At 52.3% G+C, this 24926-nt stretch overlaps 1 protein-coding gene across 4 annotated transcripts in view; it reads right to left on the bottom strand.

The window, feature by feature from the left end:
* The window catches only part of CLCN5 (chloride voltage-gated channel 5), a 393445-nt gene that overhangs the window by 129535 nt on the left and 238984 nt on the right, over positions 1-24926 (bottom strand). The gene's annotated exons all lie outside the window — the stretch shown is intronic.

Below are 24926 nucleotides of genomic sequence, written 5' to 3'. Positions count from 1 at the left end.
TCCCCTTTGTTGCAGCATGCATAACTTTTCATTCTTTCAGTTCGACTTTACAGTCCGTTTTAATAATGTCCTTAAAACTGCGGGTGTCCAGTACCCAAACGGCCTAAATAGACTCGTATGGGCTAAGCATCTCGTGCCCCTCGTGTGACACTTGTAAAACTGCTCATAAGATTTGCAACAGGGAGTTTTTTCATGGTTTGGCATTTTTCGTAATGCATTACAGTTGAATTTATATAGCGCTTCACATCCTAACCGCACTGCAAAGCGCTGAGTGGATAGGGAGTGCAGGGTGCATAGGGAGTGGAGAGTGCATAGGGAGTGGAGAGTGGAGAGTGCATAGGGAGTGGAGAGTGGAGAGTGCATAGGGAGTGGAGAGTGGAGAGTGCATAGGGAGTGGAGAGTGCATAGGGAGTGGAGAGTGCATAGGGAGTGGAGAGTGCATAGGGAGTGGAGAGTGCATAGGGAGTGGAGAGTGCATAGGGAGTGGAGAGTGCATAGGGAGTGGAGAGTGCATAGGGAGTGGAGAGTGCATAGGGAGTGGAGAGTGCATAGAGAGTGGAGAGTGCATAGGGAGTGGAGAGTGCATAGGGAGTGCAGAGTGCATAGGGAGTGCAGAGTGCATAGGGAGTGCAGAGTGCATAGGGAGTGCAGAGTGCATAGGGAGTGCAGAGTGCATAGGGAGTGCAGAGTGGGGAGTGGAGAGTGCATAGGGAGTGGAGAGTGCATAGGGAGTGGAGAGTGCATAGGGAGTGCAGAGTGGAGAGTGCATAGGGAGTGCAGAGTGGAGAGTGCATAGGGAGTGCAGAGTGGAGAGTGCATAGGGAGTGCAGAGTGGAGAGTGCATAGGGAGTGCAGAGTGGAGAGTGCATAGGGAGTGCAGAGTGGAGAGTGCATAGGGAGTGGAGAGTGGAGAGTGCATAGGGAGTGCAGAGTGGAGAGTGCATAGGGAGTGCAGAGTGCATAGGGAGTGGAGAGTGCATAGGGAGTGGAGAGTGCATAGGGAGTGGAGAGTGCATAGGGAGTGGAGAGTGCATAGGGAGTGGAGAGTGCATAGGGAGTGGAGAGTGCATAGGGAGTGGAGAGTGCATAGGGAGTGGAGAGTGCATAGGGAGTGGAGAGTGCATAGGGAGTGGAGAGTGCATAGGGAGTGGAGAGTGCATAGGGAGTGGAGAGTGCATAGGGAGTGGAGAGTGCATAGGAAGTGGAGAGTGGAGAGTGCATAGGGAGTGGAGAGTGGAGAGTGCATAGGAAGTGGAGAGTGCATAGGAAGTGGAGAGTGGAGAGTGCATAGGGAGTGGAGAGTGGAGAGTGCATAGAGAGTGGAGAGTGCATAGGGAGTGGAGAGTGGAGAGTGCATAGGGAGTGGAGAGTGGAGAGTGCATAGGGAGTGGAGAGTGGCGAGTGCATAGGGAGTGGAGAGTGGCGAGTGCATAGGGAGTGGCGAGTGCATAGGGAGTGGCGAGTGCATAGGGAGTGGCGAGTGCATAGGGAGTGGCGAGTGCATAGGGAGTGCAGAGTGCATAGGGAGTGCAGAGTGCATAGGGAGTGCAGAGTGCATAGGGAGTGCAGAGTGCATAGGGAGTGCAGAGTGCATAGGGAGTGCAGAGTGCATAGGGAGTGCAGAGTGCATAGGGAGTGCAGAGTGCATAGGGAGTGCAGAGTGCATAGGGAGTGCAGAGTGCATAGGGAGTGCAGAGTGCATAGGGAGTGCAGAGTGCATAGGGAGTGCAGAGTGCATAGGGAGTGCAGAGTGCATAGGGAGTGCAGAGTGCATAGGGAGTGCAGAGTGCATAGGGAGTGCAGAGTGCATAGGGAGTGCAGAGTGCATAGGGAGTGCAGAGTGCATAGGGAGTGCAGAGTGCATAGGGAGTGCAGAGTGCATAGGGAGTGCAGAGTGCATAGGGAGTGCAGAGTGCATAGGGAGTGCAGAGTGCATAGGGAGTGCAGAGTGCATAGGGAGTGCAGAGTGCATAGGGAGTGCAGAGTGCATAGGGAGTGCAGAGTGCATAGGGAGTGCAGAGTGCATAGGGAGTGCAGAGTGCATAGGGAGTGCAGAGTGCATAGGGAGTGCAGAGTGCATAGGGAGTGCAGAGTGCATAGGGAGTGCAGAGTGCATAGGGAGTGCAGAGTGCATAGGGAGTGCAGAGTGCATAGGGAGTGCAGAGTGCATAGGGAGTGCAGAGTGCATAGGGAGTGCAGAGTGCATAGGGAGTGCAGAGTGCATAGGGAGTGCAGAGTGCATAGGGAGTGCAGAGTGCATAGGGAGTGCAGAGTGCATAGGGAGTGCAGAGTGCATAGGGAGTGCAGAGTGCATAGGGAGTGCAGAGTGCATAGGGAGTGCAGAGTGCATAGGGAGTGCAGAGTGCATAGGGAGTGCAGAGTGCATAGGGAGTGGAGAGTGCATAGGGAGTGGAGAGTGCATAGGGAGTGGAGAGTGCATAGGGAGTGGAGAGTGGATAGGGAGTGGAGAGTGGATAGGGAGTGGAGAGTGGATAGGGAGTGGAGAGTGGATAGGGAGTGGAGAGTGGATAGGGAGTGGAGAGTGGATAGGGAGTGGAGAGTGCATACGGAGTGGAGAGTGCATACGGAGTGGAGAGTGGAGAGTGCATAGGGAGTGGAGAGTGGAGAGTGCATAGGGAATGGAGAGAGCATCCCCTCTACTTCTCTTCTATGGACACTTGTACTTCTTCTACTTCTCCACCAGCACCAGTGTGTGTTTCCACTCGCCCGTGGCACTGGAGACTGAAGCACATCCTTCTTAGGGTGAAAACCGTCTTGCTGGTCATTATGGACACTCTTTCCAGTTCTGTACTTTTATGTGATCACACTATGCATTATGGGGGGTGTAGGAAGGGGGAGTCTCTGGTTGGCGCAGTGCAACACTGGCGACAAGCAGGGCCTCTCTCTTCCTCGTCAGGGCTGAGGGTTACCTTCAAGACAACCTCTGCTTACCCTCTAGGTAGTGTGGCTTAAGCAGTCTTAGGCTAATCTCTGGGGCATGTAGGGTTAAACATTTGCAATATTACACCATCACAACCAACCCACCACACAATGACCCCAAACTGTATTTGTGAAAATATATCTCTTTATATAAATCTCAAGCAGGCTTGTAAATACAGTCTTGGTTACTTTTCAAAGCAGGTTCCAGTTACTCTTTTATCAATGTCACAGTTCTTTCTTTAGGGTTTCTTACAAATAGTTCTTATTCGGCTTATTTCCCCAAAAACGGGGATTCCAGGCTCCTCACGATACTTTTCTCCTTTCTGATTGTTAACCAGGATTCCCCCAGCTGCCCGTGGCCTCTCTGTGCCCCTTCGTTACTCCGTGATCAACATACGGGCCCGGTCGGCCTCCTCTCACGCTTCTGGCGGGGAGCGGCGGCCGGGGAATCAGTGCCTGCCTCGCCGGGCGGCGGCGCGGCTGACAGGGGGAGAGAGCGGGGGCCCTGGGAGCGCTCCACACGCAGCTCCGAGGCTGGGCGGACAGAGGGAGAGAAACAGTACCTTCGCTGGGGAGTCGGCTGGGCGCAGGTCAGCGCTGTAGTCCGCGTTGCGTTGTCTTCCGTCCGAGGTCAGGAGCGAGCGGCGGCTCGGCTCTGGCTCGGGGGTTGGCGGTGCGGCGCGGGCCGGGCTGCTCTGGACAAGCGCCTCCGGATTTCCTGACGGGAGGGCACACACAGAGGGCGGTGATCCTCGGGGCAGGCCTCTTTGGTTCCAGGCGACGATCAGGCACCCCACGCAACAGCTGTGTCAGCGGCGGCGCGTTCAGGGGCACAAGACTCGAAGGGGTGCAAGCAGGCACCGGGCGCCACCCTCTCTTCACGATGCGAGCTGCCGCTCGGGGCCAGTCACGGTGTTTAGATCAGCCGGGCTGGTCCTCACGTTGCTTCTGGGCCAGGCAGGCGGCAGTTACTTTGTTCAGAGCGTGGGCAGCTCCCAGAGTGGTGCTAGAAAGCGCGATTATCAGAGCGCGCTCTGCTTTTCCTGGAGAGGCTCGCAAAAGGGAATCAGCGCCTTGTAGTGGTTCCGCTGTCAGGGGGTAGCGCTCACTGTTCCTGGAGCGCTGGTCAGGGGGCAAGTTCACAGGCAAGCCCTTGGAGATCTTTAGCAGAGTTTGGCACAAAGTTCAATAAAAGCAAAAGTCTCTTGTAGTCTCTTCTTTTCCTCTCCTTTGGCAGCAAGGCACCAGACACAGGCCAGAGTCAGCACTCCTCCTTGTAGTCCTTCCAGGTCCTTCTCTTCGGGCAGAGTTTCTTCTGTAGCGCAAACAGGATCTAATTTACAAGGAGCAGGGCTCCTACTTTTATACCCAGTTTCTTTTGTTCTAGCAAGCCAGGGGGGCCTCTGCATAACTGCTCCAGTCTCTGAGTACTTGTTGTGGGTACTTATGACTTCTGCATTCAGTGTGAGGGCAGGCACATCAGCCGCTCCCCAGGGGGGCGGAGCCGGCATTGAGAGGGCAGGAGTGGCCTGAGCACTTTGTTTACAAGCTTCGGTCCTTCCTGGGCCAGGTGCAGGCTGAGTCATCAGTCGCTCCCCAGGAGGGCGGAGCCAGCATTGTGGTGGCAGGGGCACAGCCTGATGCATCATTCAGGGGAAACTCCCACCACCCATTAAGGGGTCCTCCTGCTAATCACTACCTGTCAACTCCCAGCCCTGTCACTCACACACACCAGACAGTCAGATCCACATCCAAGCAGAGGCGGGCTGAAATGGTTAGGCAAGCAAATGCTAACTTTCTAAAAGTAGCATTTGCAAACACAGGATATTAAAATAAACTTTACTAAAAGAAGTATTTTATTATTCTGAGTTCAGGCATACTAAACACGAATTTCTACCATGTTCCCTGAGCCTGCTGGGATTATAGAGTGTAATAATTCCAGCAGCCCATCTGGCCTAGAAGGGAACAGGTAGCCTTACAATAGTGAAAAACGACTTTGGTAGTAATTCACTATTAGAACATGCCACACACATCAGGGCATGTTCTACCTTACACTACAATGCACCCTGCCCTCAGGCCTACTATAGGGGTGACTAATATGAAGTTAAGGGAAGGTTCAGGGGCTGGCAAGTGTGTGCACTTGCCCAGCCAGGGTGACAGTACCAGACTGCACGCAGGTTCTGCAATGGCAGACCCTAGACACATTTTAAGGCTGCTTCTGTGGGTGGCGCAACCAGCGCTGCAGGCCCACTAGCAGTATTGGCATTCACAAGCCCTGGCACTCCTGGTGCACTTTACTAGGGACTAACAGTGAATCCAATGAACCAATCATGGACATCAATCACATGTACACTTTACAGTAGGGAGCACTTGCACTGCGGCACGGGTTGGCCGTGGCGCAGTGCCCTGAGTAGCAGACACCAGCAAAACATTCGAGGCACAACAGCAAAAAGTGGAAGGGAAACTCACGCCAAGGTGCCAGGTCTAACACGTGTCCCCTCCAGCTGAAATGTGGGGAGAACTACCCTTCCCCAGGGAGTTCCTCATCACTAAGGCGGAAAAATTTGGACAGACCATCAGCGTTGGCGTGATCTGTGCCAGGGCGGTGTTCCACCGTGAAGTCCATACCCTGTAGGGAGATGGACCACCTCAACAGTTTTGGGTTCTCACCCCTCATTTGCATCAACCATCTGAGGGGCCTGTGGTCCGTCTGAACCCGGAAGTGAGACCCAAACAAGTAGGGTCTTAGCTTCTTCAGCGCCCAGACCACAGCAAATGCTTCTCGCTCTATTGCACTCCACCTACTTTCCCGTGGAAGTAACCTCCTACTGATGAAGGCTACGGGTTGGTCCCAGCCCTCCTCAGTCATCTGTGAGAGAACAGCCCCTACACCATGCTCTGAAGCGTCTGTTTGCACTATGAATTCCTTGGAGAAATCAGGAGCCAAGAGCACGGGCGCCGTGCACATGGCAGTCTTCAGGGTGTCAAAAGCCTTCTGACAGGTGTCAGTCCAAATCACATTCCTGGGCTGCTTCTTAGAAGTCAGTTCTGTCAAGGGGGTCACAATAGTGCCATAGCCCTTGACAAACCTCCTGTAATACCCAGTGAGCCCCAGGAAGGCTCTCACTGCTGTCTGGGTCTTGGGGGGTTCCCAAGCCAGGATGGTCTCAATTTTGGGTTGCAAGGGTGCCACCTTGCCACTCCCCACTTGGTGTCCCAAGTACACCACGGAACCCTGCCCAATCTGGCACTTGCTTGCCTTGATTGTGAGGCCTGCCTTGCGCAGCGCCATCAACACTTCCCAGAGGTGCTGCAGGTGTTCTGGCCAGGTGCCACTGAACACTGCGATGTCATCCAGGTAGGCGGCACTGAACTCATCCAGCCCGACCAACACCTGGTTGACCAACCTCTGAAAGGTGGCAGGGGCATTCTTCATCCCAAATGGCATAACCCGGAACTGGAAATGCCCATCTGGTGTGGAGAATGCCGACCTCTCCTTTGCCCCATCGGTCAAGGCGATCTGCCAGTACCCAGACGTTAAATCAAACGTGCTGAGGAACCGGGCAGCCCCTAGCCGATCAATGAGCTCATCAGCTCTGGGGATAGGGTGCGCGTCAGTCTTGGTGACTGAATTGAGTCCTCTGTAGTCCACACAGAACCGGAGTTCAGGTGTGGCTCCCTGCGCAGCAGCCTTTGGGACCAAGACCACGGGGCTGGACCAAGGACTGCTGGAAGACTCAACCACCCTAAGAGCAAGCATCTTGGAGACCTCCTCCTTGATGCAGGCCCGGACCCTGTCAGTTACCCTGTAAGCCTTATGCTTCACAGGTAAGCTGTCTCCTGTGTCCACATCATGGACGCACCAATCTGTGACACTAGGAACCAGGGAGAACAGGTCTGGAAACTGCCCCAGCAACTGGCGGCAGTCTTCCTGTTGCTCAGGGGTCAGGGTGGGTGAGAGGTTAACTCCATCCACTGACCCATCCTTCTCACAGGCCACTAAGAGGTCAGGAAGAGGCTCAGACTCCTCTTCCATTCCATCATCAGTGGCCAACAGCATGCCCACTTCGGACCTTTTCAAGTGGGGCTTGAGGCGGTTGACATGTAAGACCCTTAAAGGATTCCTGGGCGTCTTCATGTCCACCAAGTATGTCACTGAGCTCTTGCGCTCCACAACCTCAAATGGGCCTGTCCACTTATCCTGAAGTGCACAGGGTTCCACTGGGGCCAAGACATACACCTCCTGTCCAGGCTGAAGCTCTACCAGAGTGGCATTCTGGTCGTACCACCGCTTCATCTCCTCCTGGCTTGCTTCCAGATTTGCCTCAGCAAGTTGTCTGAAGCGCCTGGTTTGGTTTCTGAAGGCCAGCATGTAGCTATATACATTCTGGGGAGGTTTCCTGGGAGATTGCTCCCAGCCTTCCTTTACCAAACTCAGTGGTCCTCTCACGGGGTGACCATACAGCAGCTCAAAGGGGCTGAACCCTAGAGACTTCTGTGGCACCTCGCGGTATGCAAAGAGCAGGCATGGTAAGAGGACGTCCCACTTACGCCTCATTGGCCCTTCCAGGCCCATGATCATGCCCTTCAGGGTTCGGTTGAATCTTTCAACCAACCCATTTCCTTGGGGATGGTAAGGTGTGGTGAACTTGTAGGTTACACCACACTCTTGCCAAAGGGACTTCATATACTTGGATATAAAGTTGGTCCCCCTGTCGCTCACCACCTCTAGAGGGAACCCCACTCTGGAGAAAATTCCCATTAGTGCACGCCCCACCACGGGGGCCGTCACTGTCCTCAGAGGGATGGCTTCAGGGTACCGGGTGGCATGATCCACCAAGACCAGGATGAACCTGTTGCCCATGGCTGTCTTGGGGTCCAGAGGCCCAACAATATCAATACCCACTCGTTGGAATGGCGTACTGACCACAGGGAAGGGTTGGAGGGGAGCCTTGTTCTTCCCTCCGCTCTTCCCACTTGCCTGGCAAGTTGGACAGGTCCTACAATGAGCATCTGAGCTCTTGTGCATTTGGGGCCAGTAGAAGTGGGTGACAAGCCTGTCATAGGTCTTGTCCATCCCCAAATGTCCTGCTAAAGGCACATCATGAGCCAGTCCCAGTAGGAAGGCTCTGAACTTCTGGGGTACCACCAGCACACGGGCTGACCCAGGTTCAGCAGCCTTAGGCTCTGAGTACAGGAGGTCATTCTCCCAGTACACATAATGTGTTTTGGCCTGAACACCATTGGCCTGGTCTGCAGCCTGCTGCCGCATACCCACGAGAGAAGGGCATTCTTTCTGCTCCCTGCAGAATTCCTCCCTGGAGGGGCCTCCTTCTTGCTGCCAATGGGTCAGCTCAGGCAGGTCCCCCAGTTCGGCAATCTGTTCCCCAGTAGGCTCCAGGGCATCCCCCTCAAGGTCTGCTTCCTCCTGGACCGTGGGAACTTCAGGGGCCGGTTTCCCGCGCACCCTGCGCCTTCTCCCTAAGGCCGGTTCCTGGGCCCCTCCGTCAGGCCCCAGGACCTCTTGATCACCCCTACTGGCTGCCATTGACCGGGTGGTCACGCACGCCCAGTCAGGTAGACCCACCATCTTCAGGTGAGTCGTCTTCTCCACCTTTTCCCAAGGGGAGTCCTCCAAGTCATTCCCTAGCAAACAGTCAACAGGCATGGTTTTCCTCACACAGACCTGCAGAGTACCAGAGACCCCCCCCCACTCGAAGGGAACTTGAGCCATCGGACACTGACTCTCTGAATTGTCAGCGTTGACAACCCTACAGTAGGCATGGGGTACAACCTGCTCTTGAGACACCAGGTGATGCCTCACTGCAGTCACACTGGCTCCTGTGTCTCTAAGAGCCTCAGCTTTCTTACCATTGATGGTAACCACCTGCCCATATTTTTTTGTGTTAGAGGGCAGGTAGCTTGTAGGGACCATCTCACTGTCTCCTAGTGAGACTAGGGTCATCTGAACAGGATCTCCACCCCCCGGGACCATCACTTCTTCTCCTAAGTGAACACTGGTCACTTGTCGGGGCGGAGCACCAGTGGGTGCTGGTTTTCCAAACAGGCGACACTTGGGGTCACTGGCTATGTGCCCCGGGTCACCACATTTGTAACAATTGAAGGGCCCCTTTGGAACAGGTCGACCTGTCGGGGCCCCATTCTGCTTAGGGGGTGGGGGAGGCTGAGAACCTTTCTGCTGGTCCCCTTGGGGATTACTTTGGGGGCCTTTTTGGAACCCTTTCTGTTTTCCCTTGTCCCCCCCACTCTTCTGCTGGGGACCCTGCCCACCCCTGGCGGAGTCTCCCACTGGACCCTTGTGGACCCTGGTGCTGAGCCAGCGGTCCGCCTCCTCAGCAAGTTTCCTCGGGTTGGACAACTTGCTATCAATCAGGTGCTGGCGTAACTCAGGAAAACATTGATCAGACAAGTGCTCCCATGCAATTAAATCAAAGAGACCTTGAAAATCATTCACTTTGTTACCCTTCACCCAACCATCCAGTGCTCTGCAAAAAAAAGTCACAAACTCCACATACGTATTCCCAGGCCGCTTATTACACCCCCTAAACTTCTGCCTATACATTTCAGGGGTAAGCCCATACCTGGTCATTAAAGCTTCTTTCATATGGGGATAGGATCTCTGGTCTTCAGTGGGCAAATCTAGCAGGGTGTCCCTTCCTTCGCTAAGGAACCTTCCCCATAACCCCGCTCCCCAATCCTTCTCAGGGACCCGGTGGGAAAGCATGGCTACCTCATATGCCCTAAACCACTGTCCTATGTCATCCCCCTTAAAGAACTCTTTAACTACATCTTTGGGGATGTGCACTCTTGACTCTACCTGCACCGGCGTTGTGCTGCCACCAGAGGGAGGATGATCCAAGGCTTTCTCTTTTAGACTCATCTCCCTCATTTTCATATCATACTCAAACTGGAGTTTTCTTTCTTCTAGAGCCATTTTTTTGCTTTCAAGCTCCATTTGGCCCTTCAAATTCAATTCTGCCATCTTGATCTCATGATCCCTGGTTGCCTGTCTGTCTGCCAGCTCCTCTGGCGACAGGCCTCTGCCAAAGCTAAGAACGCTGTCTGGTTTTTCCAGACCCACAGGATCCACAGGTGCATTCTGATCCTCAGGTGCCTTCCTAGATTCAATCCAGGCTCTCATGGCCTTGTAGAACTCAGGTTTGTTTCTGCATCCTGCGTGTGGAACCTTGAGTTTCCTGCAAAAATAACTCAACTGCTTCTTTGTGTAGTCATCCAGCTTTGATGCATCCCATTCTAGCCCCTGCGCACTAGAGGCTATGGACTCTCCTCCATCAATGCTGTTTGTGCCAGGCATGTTTGCAACACTAGGGATCTTCTTCTTTAGCAAAATTAAAAAATCAAAAAGTCTGTGGCTAAGTTACTGGACTGTAATCACTATGCAATGGTCAGTAGCTAAGGTAAAACACTGCAAATGTAAATTCGCGAATCCCACCGCTGCCACCAATGTAGGAAGGGGGAGTCTCTGGTTGGCGCAGTGCAACACTGGCGACAAGCAGGGCCTCTCTCTTCCTCGTCAGGGCTGAGGGTTACCTTCAAGACAACCTCTGCTTACCCTCTAGGTAGTGTGGCTTAAGCAGTCTTAGGCTAATCTCTGGGGCATGTAGGGTTAAACATTTGCAATATTACACCATCACAACCAACCCACCACACAATGACCCCAAACTGTATTTGTGAAAATATATCTCTTTATATAAATCTCAAGCAGGCTTGTAAATACAGTCTTGGTTACTTTTCAAAGCAGGTTCCAGTTACTCTTTTATCAATGTCACAGTTCTTTCTTTAGGGTTTCTTACAAATAGTTCTTATTCGGCTTATTTCCCCAAAAACGGGGATTCCAGGCTCCTCACGATACTTTTCTCCTTTCTGATTGTTAACCAGGATTCCCCCAGCTGCCCGTGGCCTCTCTGTGCCCCTTCGTTACTCCGTGATCAACATACGGGCCCGGTCGGCCTCCTCTCACGCTTCTGGCGGGGAGCGGCGGCCGGGGAATCAGTGCCTGCCTCGCCGGGCGGCGGCGCGGCTGACAGGGGGAGAGAGCGGGGGCCCTGGGAGCGCTCCACACGCAGCTCCGAGGCTGGGCGGACAGAGGGAGAGAAACAGTACCTTCGCTGGGGAGTCGGCTGGGCGCAGGTCAGCGCTGTAGTCCGCGTTGCGTTGTCTTCCGTCCGAGGTCAGGAGCGAGCGGCGGCTCGGCTCTGGCTCGGGGGTTGGCGGTGCGGCGCGGGCCGGGCTGCTCTGGACAAGCGCCTCCGGATTTCCTGACGGGAGGGCACACACAGAGGGCGGTGATCCTCGGGGCAGGCCTCTTTGGTTCCAGGCGACGATCAGGCACCCCACGCAACAGCTGTGTCAGCGGCGGCGCGTTCAGGGGCACAAGACTCGAAGGGGTGCAAGCAGGCACCGGGCGCCACCCTCTCTTCACGATGCGAGCTGCCGCTCGGGGCCAGTCACGGTGTTTAGATCAGCCGGGCTGGTCCTCACGTTGCTTCTGGGCCAGGCAGGCGGCAGTTACTTTGTTCAGAGCGTGGGCAGCTCCCAGAGTGGTGCTAGAAAGCGCGATTATCAGAGCGCGCTCTGCTTTTCCTGGAGAGGCTCGCAAAAGGGAATCAGCGCCTTGTAGTGGTTCCGCTGTCAGGGGGTAGCGCTCACTGTTCCTGGAGCGCTGGTCAGGGGGCAAGTTCACAGGCAAGCCCTTGGAGATCTTTAGCAGAGTTTGGCACAAAGTTCAATAAAAGCAAAAGTCTCTTGTAGTCTCTTCTTTTCCTCTCCTTTGGCAGCAAGGCACCAGACACAGGCCAGAGTCAGCACTCCTCCTTGTAGTCCTTCCAGGTCCTTCTCTTCGGGCAGAGTTTCTTCTGTAGCGCAAACAGGATCTAATTTACAAGGAGCAGGGCTCCTACTTTTATACCCAGTTTCTTTTGTTCTAGCAAGCCAGGGGGGCCTCTGCATAACTGCTCCAGTCTCTGAGTACTTGTTGTGGGTACTTATGACTTCTGCATTCAGTGTGAGGGCAGGCACATCAGCCGCTCCCCAGGGGGGCGGAGCCGGCATTGAGAGGGCAGGAGTGGCCTGAGCACTTTGTTTACAAGCTTCGGTCCTTCCTGGGCCAGGTGCAGGCTGAGTCATCAGTCGCTCCCCAGGAGGGCGGAGCCAGCATTGTGGTGGCAGGGGCACAGCCTGATGCATCATTCAGGGGAAACTCCCACCACCCATTAAGGGGTCCTCCTGCTAATCACTACCTGTCAACTCCCAGCCCTGTCACTCACACACACCAGACAGTCAGATCCACATCCAAGCAGAGGCGGGCTGAAATGGTTAGGCAAGCAAATGCTAACTTTCTAAAAGTAGCATTTGCAAACACAGGATATTAAAATAAACTTTACTAAAAGAAGTATTTTATTATTCTGAGTTCAGGCATACTAAACACGAATTTCTACCATGTTCCCTGAGCCTGCTGGGATTATAGAGTGTAATAATTCCAGCAGCCCATCTGGCCTAGAAGGGAACAGGTAGCCTTACAATAGTGAAAAACGACTTTGGTAGTAATTCACTATTAGAACATGCCACACACATCAGGGCATGTTCTACCTTACACTACAATGCACCCTGCCCTCAGGCCTACTATAGGGGTGACTAATATGAAGTTAAGGGAAGGTTCAGGGGCTGGCAAGTGTGTGCACTTGCCCAGCCAGGGTGACAGTACCAGACTGCACGCAGGTTCTGCAATGGCAGACCCTAGACACATTTTAAGGCTGCTTCTGTGGGTGGCGCAACCAGCGCTGCAGGCCCACTAGCAGTATTGGCATTCACAAGCCCTGGCACTCCTGGTGCACTTTACTAGGGACTAACAGTGAATCCAATGAACCAATCATGGACATCAATCACATGTACACTTTACAGTAGGGAGCACTTGCACTGCGGCACGGGTTGGCCGTGGCGCAGTGCCCTGAGTAGCAGACACCAGCAAAACATTCGAGGCACAACAGCAAAAAGTGGAAGGGAAACTCACGCCAAGGTGCCAGGTCTAACACGGGGTGTAGTGTTGCTTTGATTCCATTAGAACACAGCTGAAAACAATGATTTGGAGAGTGGAGAGTGCATAGGGAGTGGAGAGTGGAGAGTGCATAGGGAGTGGAGAGTGCATAGGGAGTGCAGAGTGGGGAGTGGAGAGTGCATAGGGAGTGGAGAGTGCATAGGGAGTGCAGAGTGGAGAGTGCATAGGGAGTGCAGAGTGGAGAGTGCATAGGGAGTGGAGAGTGCATAGGGAGTGGAGAGTGCATAGGGAGTGGAGAGTGCATAGGGAGTGGAGAGTGCATAGGGAGTGGAGAGTGCATAGGGAGTGGAGAGTGCATAGGGAGTGGAGAGTGCATAGGGAGTGGAGAGTGCAGAGTGGAGAGTGCATAGGGAGTGGAGCGTGCATAGGGAGTGGAGCGTGCATAGGGAGTGGAGAGTGGATAGGGAGTGGAGAGTGGATAGGGAGTGGAGAGTGCATAGGGAGTGGAGAGTGCATAGGGAGTGGAGAGTGCATAGGGAGTGGAGAGTGCATAGGGAGTGGAGAGTGCATAGGGAGTGGAGAGTGCATAGGGAGTGGAGAGTGGAGAGTGCATAGGGAGTGGAGAGTGGAGAGTGCATAGGGAGTGGAGAGTGGAGAGTGCATAGGGAGTGGAGAGTGCATAGGGAGTGGAGGTGCATAGGGAGTGGAGAGTGCATAGGGAGTGGAGAGTGCATAGGGAGTGGAGAGTGCATAGGGAGTGGAGAGTGCATAGGGAGTGGAGAGTGCATAGGGAGTGGAGAGTGCATAGGGAGTGGAGAGTGCATAGGGAGTGGAGAGTGCATAGGGAGTGGAGAGTGCATAGGGAGTGGAGAGTGGAGAGTGCATAGGGAGTGGAGAGTGGAGAGTGCATAGGGAGTGCAGAGTGCATAGGGAGTGCAGAGTGCATAGGGAGTGCAGAGTGGAGAGTGCATAGGGAGTGGAGAGTGCATAGGGAGTGGAGAGTGCATAGGGAGTGGAGAGTGCATAGGGAGTGGAGAGTGCGTAGGGAGTGGAGAGTGCGTAGGGAGTGCAGAGTGGAGAGTGCGTAGGGAGTGCAGAGTGGATAGGGAGTGGAGAGTGCAGAGTGGATAGGGAGTGGAGAGTGGAGAGTGCATAGGGAGTGGAGAGTGGAGAGTGCATAGGGAGTGGAGAGTGGAGAGTGCATAGGGAGTGGAGAGTGGAGAGTGCATAGGGAGTGGAGAGTGGAGAGTGCATAGGGAGTGGAGAGTGGAGAGTGCATAGGGAGTGGAGAGTGGAGAGTGCATAGGGAGTGGAGAGTGCATAGGGAGTGGAGAGTGCATAGGGAGTGGAGAGTGCATAGGGAGTGGAGAGTGCATAGGGAGTGCAGAGTGGAGAGTGCATAGGGAGTGGAGAGTGCATAGGGAGTGGAGAGTGCATAGGGAGTGGAGAGTGCATAGGGAGTGGAGTGGAGAGTGCATAGGGAGTGGAGTGGAGAGTGCATAGGGAGTGGAGAGTGCATAGGGAGTGGAGAGTGCATAGGGAGTGGAGAGTGCATAGGGAGTGGAGAGTGCATAGGGAGTGCAGAGTGCATAGGGAATGGAGAGTGCATCCCCTCTACTTCTCTTCTATGGACACTTGTACTTCTTCTACTTCTCCACCAGCACAGTGTGTGTTTCCACTCGCCCGTGGCACTGGAGACTGAAGCACATCCTTCTTAGGGTGAAAACCGTCTTGCTGGTCATTATGGACACTCTTTACAGTTCTGTACTTTTATGTGATCACACTATGCATTATGGGGGGTGTAGTGTTGCTTTGATTCCATTAGAACACAGCTGAAAACAATGATTTGTAGAGTGCATAGGGAGTGGAGAGTGGAGAGTGCATAGGGAGTGGAGAGTGGAGAGTGCATAGGGAGTGGAGAGTGGAGAGTGCATAGGGAGTGGAGAGTGGAGAGTGCATAGGGAGTGGAGAGTGCATAGGGAGTGCAGAGTGGGGAGTGGAGAGTGCATAGGGAGTGGAGAGTGCATAGGGAGTGCAGAGTGGAGAGTGCATAGGGAGTGCAGAGTGGAGAGTGCATAGGGAGTGCAGAGTGGAGAGTGCATAGGGAGTGGAGAGTGCACAGGGAGTGGAGAGTGCACAGGGAGTGGAGAGTGCACAGGGAGTGGAGAGTGCACAGGGAGTGGAGAGTGCACAGGGAGTGGAGAGTGCACAGGGAGTGGAGAGTGCACAGGGAGTGGAGAGTGCACAGGGAGTGGAGAGTGCACAGGGAGTGGAGAGTGCATAGGGAGTGCAGCTCGAGGGAGTGGAGAGTGCATAGGGAGTGGAGAGTGGAGAGTGCATAGGGAGTGGAGAGTGCATAGGGAGTGCAGAGTGCGTGGGGAGTGGAGAGTGCGTGGGGAGTGGAGAGTGCATAGGGAGTGGAGAGTGCATAGGGAGTGGGGAGTGGAGAGTGCATAGGGAGTGGAGAGTGCATAGTGCATAGGGAGTGGAGAGTGCATAGGGAGTGGAGAGTGCATAGTGCATAGGGAGTGGAGAGTGCATAGGGAGTGGAGAGTGCATAGTGCATAGGGAGTGGAGAGTGCATAGGGAGTGCAGAGTGCATAGAGAGTGCAGAGTGCATAGAGAGTGCAGAGTGCATAGAGAGTGCAGAGTGCATAGAGAGTGCAGAGTGCATAGAGAGTGCAGAGTGCATAGAGAGTGCAGAGTGCATAGAGAGTGCAGAGTGCATAGAGAGTGCAGAGTGCATAGAGAGTGCAGAGTGCATAGAGAGTGCAGAGTGCATAGAGAGTGCAGAGTGCATAGAGAGTGCAGAGTGCATAGAGAGTGCAGAGTGCATAGAGAGTGCAGAGTGCATAGAGAGTGCAGAGTGCATAGAGAGTGCAGAGTGCATAGAGAGTGCAGAGTGGAGAGTGCATAGGGAGTGGAGAGTGCATAGGGAGTGCAGAGTGCATGGAGAGTGCATAGGGAGTGGAGAGTGCAGAGTGCATAGGGAGTGGAGAGTGCATAGGGAGTGGAGAGTGCATAGGGAGTGGAGAGTGCATAGGGAGTGGAGAGTGCATAGGGAGTGGAGAGTGCATAGGGAGTGGAGAGTGCATAGGGAGTGGAGAGTGCATAGGGAGTGGAGAGTGCATAGGGAGTGGAGAGTGCATAGGGAGTGGAGAGTGCATAGGGAGTGGAGAGTGCATAGGGAGTGGAGAGTGCATAGGGAGTCGAGAGTGCATAGGGAGTCGAGAGTGCATAGGGAGTCGAGAGTGCATAGGGAGTCGAGAGTGCATAGGGAGTCGAGAGTGCATAGGGAGTGGAGAGTGCATAGGGAGTGGAGAGTGCATAGGGAGTGGAGAGTGCATAGGGAGTGGAGAGTGCATAGGACATAGGGAGTGCAGAGTGCATAGAGAGTGCAGAGTGGAGAGTGCATAGGGAGTGCAGAGTGCATGGAGAGTGCATAGGGAGTGGAGAGTGGAGAGTGCATAGGGAGTGGAGAGTGGAGAGTGCATAGGGAGTGGAGAGTGCATAGGGAGTGCATAGGGAGTGGAGAGTGCATAGGGAGTGGAGAGTGCATAGGGAGTGGAGAGTGCATAGGGAGTGGAGAGTGCATAGGGAGTGGAGAGTGCATAGGGAGTGGAGAGTGCATAGGGAGTGCAGAGTGGAGAGTGCATAGGGAGTGCAGAGTGGATAGGGAGTGGAGAGTGCATACGGAGTGGAGAGTGCATAGGGAGTGGAGAGTGCATAGGGAATGGAGAGTGCATAGGGAATGGAGAGTGCATCCCCTCTACTTCTCTTCTATGGACACTTGTACTTCTTCTACTTCTCCACCAGCACAGTGTGTGTTTCCATTCGCCCGTGGCACTGGAGACTGAAGCACATCCTTCTTAGGGTGAAAACCGTCTTGCTGGTCATTATGGACACTCTTTCCAGTTCTGTACTTTTATGTGATCACACTATGCATTATGGGGGATGTAGTGTTGCTTTGATTCCATTAGAACACAGCTGAAAACAATGATTTGTAGATAAAAACTCTAGTCCCACTAAATCTTGGAAGTGCTTATTCACACACACACATGCATGCACGCACATATGCAAACACACTCTCTCTCCCTCAACAGGTGCACTACCTCCTCACAAGCACGGACACATGTTTGTAAAACAGGTTCTTTAACCCACCATGCCATCCCATAATGCAGTTCGGTTGGCTAGCACACCGTGGCTGACTGAAGATGCGCACTAGGATGGCGCCGGCACTTGACAGCCAGGCACAGAGAGGCACGTGATTGACAATGGGCGACAAGACGAGCGTGACTGAGAGCAGACGCCAACTGAAATGTCCAACCCTTAAAAAGGAAAGATTTAATGACGGTATTTTTTGTGGAACTGGTGGCGAGCTTCCTGTTTCAAGATGAGTGAGTGGACCATGTCCAAAAAGACTGACACTCCAGTAGGGTAGTGTAGTGCTTTCAGCAAGCGTTGCCTTAATGTGCCACCCCAGCACGATTTAACCCCCTCAGCTGTCAATTGGGCATCTGTCACGTGACACCTGCAGACCAGACTCTGAATTTCTTCAGTGAAATCCAGTAGGGTACAATAGGTCTTACATTTGCAAGAGATTAAGCTGTTGGCAATGTTAATGACAATGCCATTTATTTATCTGTTTTCAAAACCAACACATAAATAAAAATATTGTCATTTACAATGCCAATAGCTCTAACTTTGGCAAAGGCGAAACCGTTGCATTGTAAATGCTTGTTTTTTTTGTGGGGGCCCGGCAGCTGCACACGGATGTGGGGCTGCCGACCATCCCATCCATTGTTCCACACTCGTCTCCGTACCATACAGTTTTGTCTGCAATAGCAAGCCAGCTGCACACTGGGTTCTTTTAAAAAATTTCAAGGTTCCCCCCTACTTAACTGTAAGTGAGAAATTCCAAAGAGTCATAGGTTAGGTAAACAAAGTCCTCGTTCTTGTTAGTTGACAGAAACTTTACGGCTGCCATGTTTCAATAGCACACGTGAAGGCATTTACGAGGAATTGCTGTATTAAAGCACCATAAAATCCTTTTTTTCCATTTAAAAACAGAAATACAGAGAAGCATGCTGTATGAAGCCTGTGTGCTTTTAGTGGAAAATGCACCAACTCAGGAAGCATTAGGCCAATTTCACAAACAGCACAGGTGAACTTCAAGGAATGTCAGGTGGGGCAGACGGAAGACAGCTGCACTGCTGCTGTTCGCTTGAAGTGCTCATGTCCCACTGTACTTTCTGCACAGAACAGCAGATTTGATCACATTTTTGTAATGGGGTATTTTAAAGGGGATGTTGAAAGGAAATGCTCTTCACCTTCCACATTAAACAGAGTACATATTAGTTTCAGACATATTATGTACAAATTAGTACACAACGATGTTCATTGTATCGTTCCCATGCTAGAGCCGAATCTGTTTAGGAGACCAGCAATTATGCTACAGCAAAACCTTTGGAAAATAGTAGTCACTTTAAACTATTTTTTTCTCTTCTTCCATTGTTGGTCTGTCTAAAAGAGAGCTCCACGTTCCCAACTATAAAGCGAATGATCTAGTCTGGAGTATAATGTGATTAAACAAAAAATAGACAAGCATTTGCAATGCAATAGGTCTCGCATTATTAAAGTTTAAGCTATTGGCATTGCTAATAATAATGCAACACCAATAGCTCAAACGTTAATAATGTGAGACCTATTGCATTGCAAATGCTTGTTTAATGAGGGCCCGGCAGCTTCCAGAATAATAACGTTTTGCAAAGTCAATGAAAAAAGAATTGTCAAAAGGCTGGAGGAGACCAAGGCCAGACCAATTGGCTATGCCAATGCTTGTTGTGTTACTGTTGCTCTTCTGCACGAGGTGCTCATTAGCTTTTAACATGAGATTCTTTTATATAATGCTAGATATCAAATACCGGAGTTTTGATGATAAAAAAGCTCAGGCGTTTGTTCCCTAATAATGCCCTCCTCATAACCCCATGATATATTACAGACTGTGTGGATTATGGTTTCTGCAGCCTGGACATTCGTCGCATTGCTGCAGTATTTGGCACCTCGCGCTTCCATCTCAGCTCCTGTTTCTTTCCTGTCCCGCTCGGGTACAGGTCTATTTAAGTGCCTGTGTCAGCACCCCCGCCCTCCATGTTTGGCCCTGCTGTTTTGGTAAACAGGAAGTGTCGTCGAAAGCAGCGGTGATGGGAACTGCATATGTATCCTTCCTACAGCCCAGCTTCCAAGTGGCTCCCCGCCCTGCCCTCTGATGGAGAGCAACAGGCCTTTCTGTCAGCTAATCAGGTGTCCGACATCTGAGCTGCACTCACTCGTTTAGAGAGGGCACGGAGTGCTCACTCAGGAAGGTCTGTGCAAGAGCGGGGTCGCTGAAAGGTTATTCTAGTTAGGGGCACCGCAAGGCAATGTCTCGAATATGTCGTCTAATTGTAACTGTCGCGTGAAATGTGCTCAACCAGCTTGTCGCATGGTTGGTGTTTAGGCTAAGCATAGCTCTAAGGGAATAATTTACATTATTTAATTTTCGTTCCTCCTGCTGTGGGCTTACAGTTTTTGGGAGTTTGCGAGTGGCTTAGGAGTGTCACAGGGTCCATTTCTAAGATGCTTTTGTTGGTTAAGCAGCGCATGACGTCACTTTAGGAGCCTCTTCTGTGTACACCTCCGCAGGCAAAATCTCATAATTAACACTGTGAAGGAATACAGCATCAATAGCAAGCGGGAGCAAGGAAACAAGAGATGGCTAAATAGAAAATCCCCGCCGGGCCGCCTGCGACGACCCGGAAGCGGTTGGGAAGCCGGCCAATCACAGCGCGGCCCCAACCGGAAGTCCCGCCCCATCGCGGCGAGACGGAGAGAGAGCTGCCCGAGGAGCCACGAAGGCTCCGCATTGAGTCCCGGTCCCGAGATGGGGGACCGGGTGAAGAGCGGGCGGGCGCATGGGGAAGGCGGGGCTCTCATGTGGTGAGAGACCCCCGCAAAGCGCTACCGCCGCCCGAGATGCAGATCCGCCACCGAGCACCGCCAGAACAGGTGAGTGTGTTGAGTGAGAGGAGGGGTGAGTGGGGGTGGGGTGTACGCGTGTGTGTGTGTCTCTGTTTGAGTGTGTTTGTGCGTGCGTCTGTCTGTCTGTGTGCGCGTGTGTATGTTTAAGGGGGGGTGCGTGTGTGTATATGCAGTGTGTGTATGGCTTTCTTTGTGCGCAAGCGTGAGTGACGACGTGCGCGCTCACGAGGTCGAATCTCGGCCTGCAAATGCGCGTGGCACTTTGCTGTCCTCATTCCCCGAAAAGTAACAACATAAGTTGTCTCGCATAGACAGCAAAAGCTTCGCTTTTGCTTACGTCTAGCGAGACCTAAAAAACAAAAAATCAATAGGTTTGATGCTGGCTGTCAGTCTGTGGGCTTTGTACGTGCTTGTTTGTTATGGTTTTTTGCAAAGCTTTATTTTCGAGGAAGCTGCCAGATCCATCCAAATATATGAAAAACAAACATTGGCTAAAAGCAGAAATACTTTCTGTTCTCAGAAAGCACACATTGCCCTAGCACTGAATGAACCTACTAGTTGTGCTAATGAGCTCCTTGAAAAAGAGCAGCATGCCATCCCTCACAGTAAAAATTAACCAATGGCTAAAGTGGGTTGACCTACTGATCCATTCCGTTTGCTGTAATGGGCGGAGGGAAAATGTAAATGACAACAGAACAACGGATGAAGAGAGCTGACAAAGTCCCTATAAGTATATTATATACAGATCTTTTGCAAAATCAAAAGGTCTTGGCTAAATCTAGAGCCAAAAAAATAAAAACAGTACAGACAATAGGCGCTTCAGTAAGAACTTATCTTGCCACTTTCTCTGTACAGCCAAAGCCTGCCTTCCCCATATTCCGATACAGCTTAAGATCGGTCTCTCCTTGAAACACTGCTGGTCTGTTTGGGGGAAGTTGGTTGGGAAACTTTCTGCTGCAGGATGTGATCTCCAGGACAATCGGAGGCTAGTCAGGGAAGAAAGTTTAGGATATTTTAAGGAAAAATAGCTTTACAATGTCAATTGTGACTGGATTACCCTCAAAAAGCAAATGCAAGGGAAATCTTTTGTTATCTGGAAGGATATACTATGCACATAATTAGCTGGATCAGTAAGGTAGTGTGCCTCACCGTCCACTGTTCTAGTATTGTACCTTGGTCCCCCATTGCTTGCGGCGAGGCTGTGACCCTCATACGGGCCCACAGAGTGGAGTGATTTTGATGTGCTGGACCTCTGGCAGGCTTAGTGGACCTGGAGTGCTCCCCCACCGTTGATGCAGCTGCGGAAATTACCTTGGACAAGGAGTGGTAGCGACGTGCTTCTGGCGTCTGGCCATAGTGGAGGTTGGAGACCATGTGGGTGCACTCCATTGTGTGCGGTGCAATGGAGCCCCTGGTCCAGCCCGAAGATGGGTAAAGACAGAGTGATGCAGCCGGGGGAGGAGGGAAGTGGGGGTGTCAAACAGACGAATATTGATTAATTGGCCACGGGTGCAGGATGAGGTCTGCCGGCGGTGAGCAGAGGGGGTCTCTGGGGGCCTACGGGTGAGCAGAATTTGGCAGCTATCGAGGCCTCCCCTGCCAATGTACAGGCCAAGATAGACTCCGTATCTATGGACGTAAATTTATTGTGTGCCAACCTGCGTAAGGTGGCCAATTGATTACTGGAGACAGAACAACATGTAAAGAAACTTTAGGAGGAGGTACAGGCCCTCAATTCCACAGTTGCTACACTGACGACCCAAACGCAATGGCTCGAGATGGGAGCGGAGGAAAGCTCCAGATGCTGTAATTTGTGGTTTGTGGTATTTTCTGAGGGAGTGGAGGGCACCGCCCCTGAACTCTTTTTAGAGCAATGGATCCAGAAGAAACTCTCCCAGACCTCTGTTTCCCGTCTTTGTGGTGGAATGTGCTCATAGGGCCCTGGAGCCCGTCACCTCCTGGGGGACCACTAAGAACAATACTCCCCAAGATCTTTAATTACAGCGACAGCAAATTTATATTGCTGGAAGTTCACCGGCAAGGAGATCTCTCCTTCAAAGACGGAATCATTCAGATTTTTCCGGATTATACACAACATGTGCAGCAGATGCAGAAAAAATTTTGGGGAAAAGAAACAAAAATGGAGAGCCATGGTTTAAAGTATATGCCTGCAAAATAGTCTTCCATGAGACTTATTTTTGGTGGACGTCAGGGAAGTGTGAGACTGGCTGGACATTCGCGCGGGGGGCGCCAGGATCCTGGTGCCTGGTGCTGGGGAGGCCTCCAGCTGGTCAGTTGGCTCTCGTTGGGGAGGAGCAGTGGGGAGAGGTAGCAGCAGCTGCAGGAGAGAGACATGCTCGAGCACCCGAGTGTAGTGGTGTCAGACAAGATGGCACGCTGGATATGGAACAACAACGCTGGAAAAGGAGGAAGGAAGAGCGCTGGTGGAGGCAGTCATATTGGCGCTATCTGGGGACAGTGGCTCGGAGGTGACTGAGGAAATATTGGACCTATCTGGCTGGTAGCTCCTGGGAATGGGTAAAGATGCTGTACTCAGACTCTGCTGTTGGCGTTTGGCGAGGCTCCGGACACCACTGAATTGTCATAGGGATGCTGCTGTGTCGACTGACCGCTCATTAAATGATGCTTTACCCTGGCTGAGGCCGTGCTGTATCTCCTGTGGTGCACCCCAGGGAACTCATTGTGCTGTTTCATGTGCTATTGAATTGTATAGCAGACCGCGTAATGCCACAATGTGAAGGGCAAAAGTGGACAACTGTGCCACGCCCCCTCTCTTTCTTCTTCTATTCTTGTTTTTTTTTCTTTGCTTCTTTGGAGCCCCTTTCTATGTCTCGCACCTGGCGATTACAGCGCAAAAGCGCTGTCTCGCCTGCGAGACCTATAGTCACCGGCTCAGCTTCCCGGGAGATGGGAGACGGGAGATGGGCACGCGCAGCATGCTGGAATCAGATCAGGTCGCGCGCTTGAACACACGCTCGCTGTGCCCATCTCCTGTCTCCCTTGCAAACCACGGCACGTCAACGCGCACGCACCGAAGTCACTGCACACCAGCACCGGCCCGACCAAGTAACTCCCCCCCCCACCCCAAGAGGAAACGTGGGTTAAGTGGGCGCCCAGAAAGATCCAGAAATAAACGTTGACACTGCCTTTATCGTTGCAACCACTTACTGCCCGCTCAGTCGTGCACCCAACAAACGGAGAATTCCCCACTCACCGGTCTGCGGGGGGGGGGGGGAGCTTCTCCTCTGCCAGCACGATGCAGGGCTCTCCCCTTAGTCATGGGAGCCCCGCACTGCTATCTGCCGCTCTTCACCCGGGCCCCTCCTGAGACCCGGGACTTCAGCTCCAGCACTTACATGCGCCGCCACTGGGCACGAGCCACAGGTACCACGCATGCGCGAGCCTTCCCTGGTCTCCCCTTTCCCCGCCCTGATGTATCTCGTTTAACCCCCTTATTTCCGTCTTGTTTTGTTTGTTGCTGTTTTATATCAGAGCGCTTTACATGATTACCAGTTGCCTTACGACAATCACAAAACACATTCATTTCGAGCTACGGGAGATTACGTGATTTCCGCAGAATCCTAGAATGTAGAGTGTCCCTTCCGAAACTCTAGCCGTTAAGCCACACCCAAACTACCATTCTTTTTTTTTTACAACACAACGTTGGACCAGGTGCCTGCAGGAGCCAAAGAAGTCGGTCTAGACAAAAGGACCCGAATAGAAGTTAATGAACACACTCACACGTGCCGCGGTGCAGCAGGCCTGTCACACTTGCTGCCCCAGGCCCCAGCAGGAGCCGCAGAGGGGCCTCATCAGACTCCCGGCCTCTCACAGCAACTGCTCATTCTCTCCATTTCCTTCTTCCGTTTCCCACCCCTCCCCCTTTCGTTCTCTTTCAATTTAGCACCTAATGGCACCTGTCCTGACGTCAGACCCTATTGTTGTCACACGATCTAGCATTGGATTAATCTAAACTTTTCTCTTCCTCTGAGGATTGAGGCACACCTGCGGACTGTGTACTGACTGAATGCATTTACCATCTACGATATGATGGATTTTCCATTCGGACTACTGACGTGGAGAAAAAGATTGTACTTTCCTTCTAAAGTCGACCGTATGGCTTCTTTAGGCAGACTTAATTCGGTAAATGTACAGAGCGATGCAGAAACAGTAACAAATCTGCTTCTGCTCGACACCCTTCCCTTCCAAGGAGTTGGGCAGCTCTCAGAGGCAACATGCTGATTTTTGCTGATAAAATGGGACCTACAATATATACATGTCAATATTAGAACTTTGATAAGAGGGAGGAACGTATATTGCTGCAAATTCAGGAACATAGTGAGGGGGTAACTGGGAGAGATTGTCTTTACCATCCTCAAGACATAAATAGTGCTTTATAGAAATGGGTCCGATGCACACCTGAAAGTAAAGGAATATGCTACTTACCAATACGCATCTGTTCTTGGCATGTAGGGCTGCTGACATTCATATCTGTGCATAGATCGCCGCCTAGTGTTGGGTCCGGATGATTGCACATTGTTGTCCTGGAAGAGTCTTCAAAGTATCACGAGATAGGTGGCTCCTCCCTCGGACTACAGTGCACATGGGCATCCTCTCCATCCTCAGATTGTTTTTCGCCATTGTGGCAGAGATGGAGTATAGTACAGTAAGAGATGTCCATGCAAAGAGTGAATGCTGCAGCTGCGACAGGCACCGGGGAGGTGGGTGGGCGATATGAATGTCAGCAGCCCTACATGCCAAGAACAGATGCATACTGGTAAGTAGCATATTCTGTTCGAGGCATGTGGGCTGCTGAATTCATATCTGTGCATAGAATGTATAGTAGTATCTCCCTTAGCGGTGGCTACCTGTGTCAGCTGCAGCAGTCTGGAAAATAGTTTTGAGAACA

Source organism: Lissotriton helveticus, chromosome 10, assembly GCF_964261635.1.
Source record: "Lissotriton helveticus chromosome 10, aLisHel1.1, whole genome shotgun sequence".
Classification (NCBI taxonomy): domain Eukaryota; kingdom Metazoa; phylum Chordata; class Amphibia; order Caudata; family Salamandridae; genus Lissotriton; species Lissotriton helveticus.
Note: the sequence above shows the minus strand (reverse complement) of the source record. Positions and strands in the feature narration are given on the sequence as shown.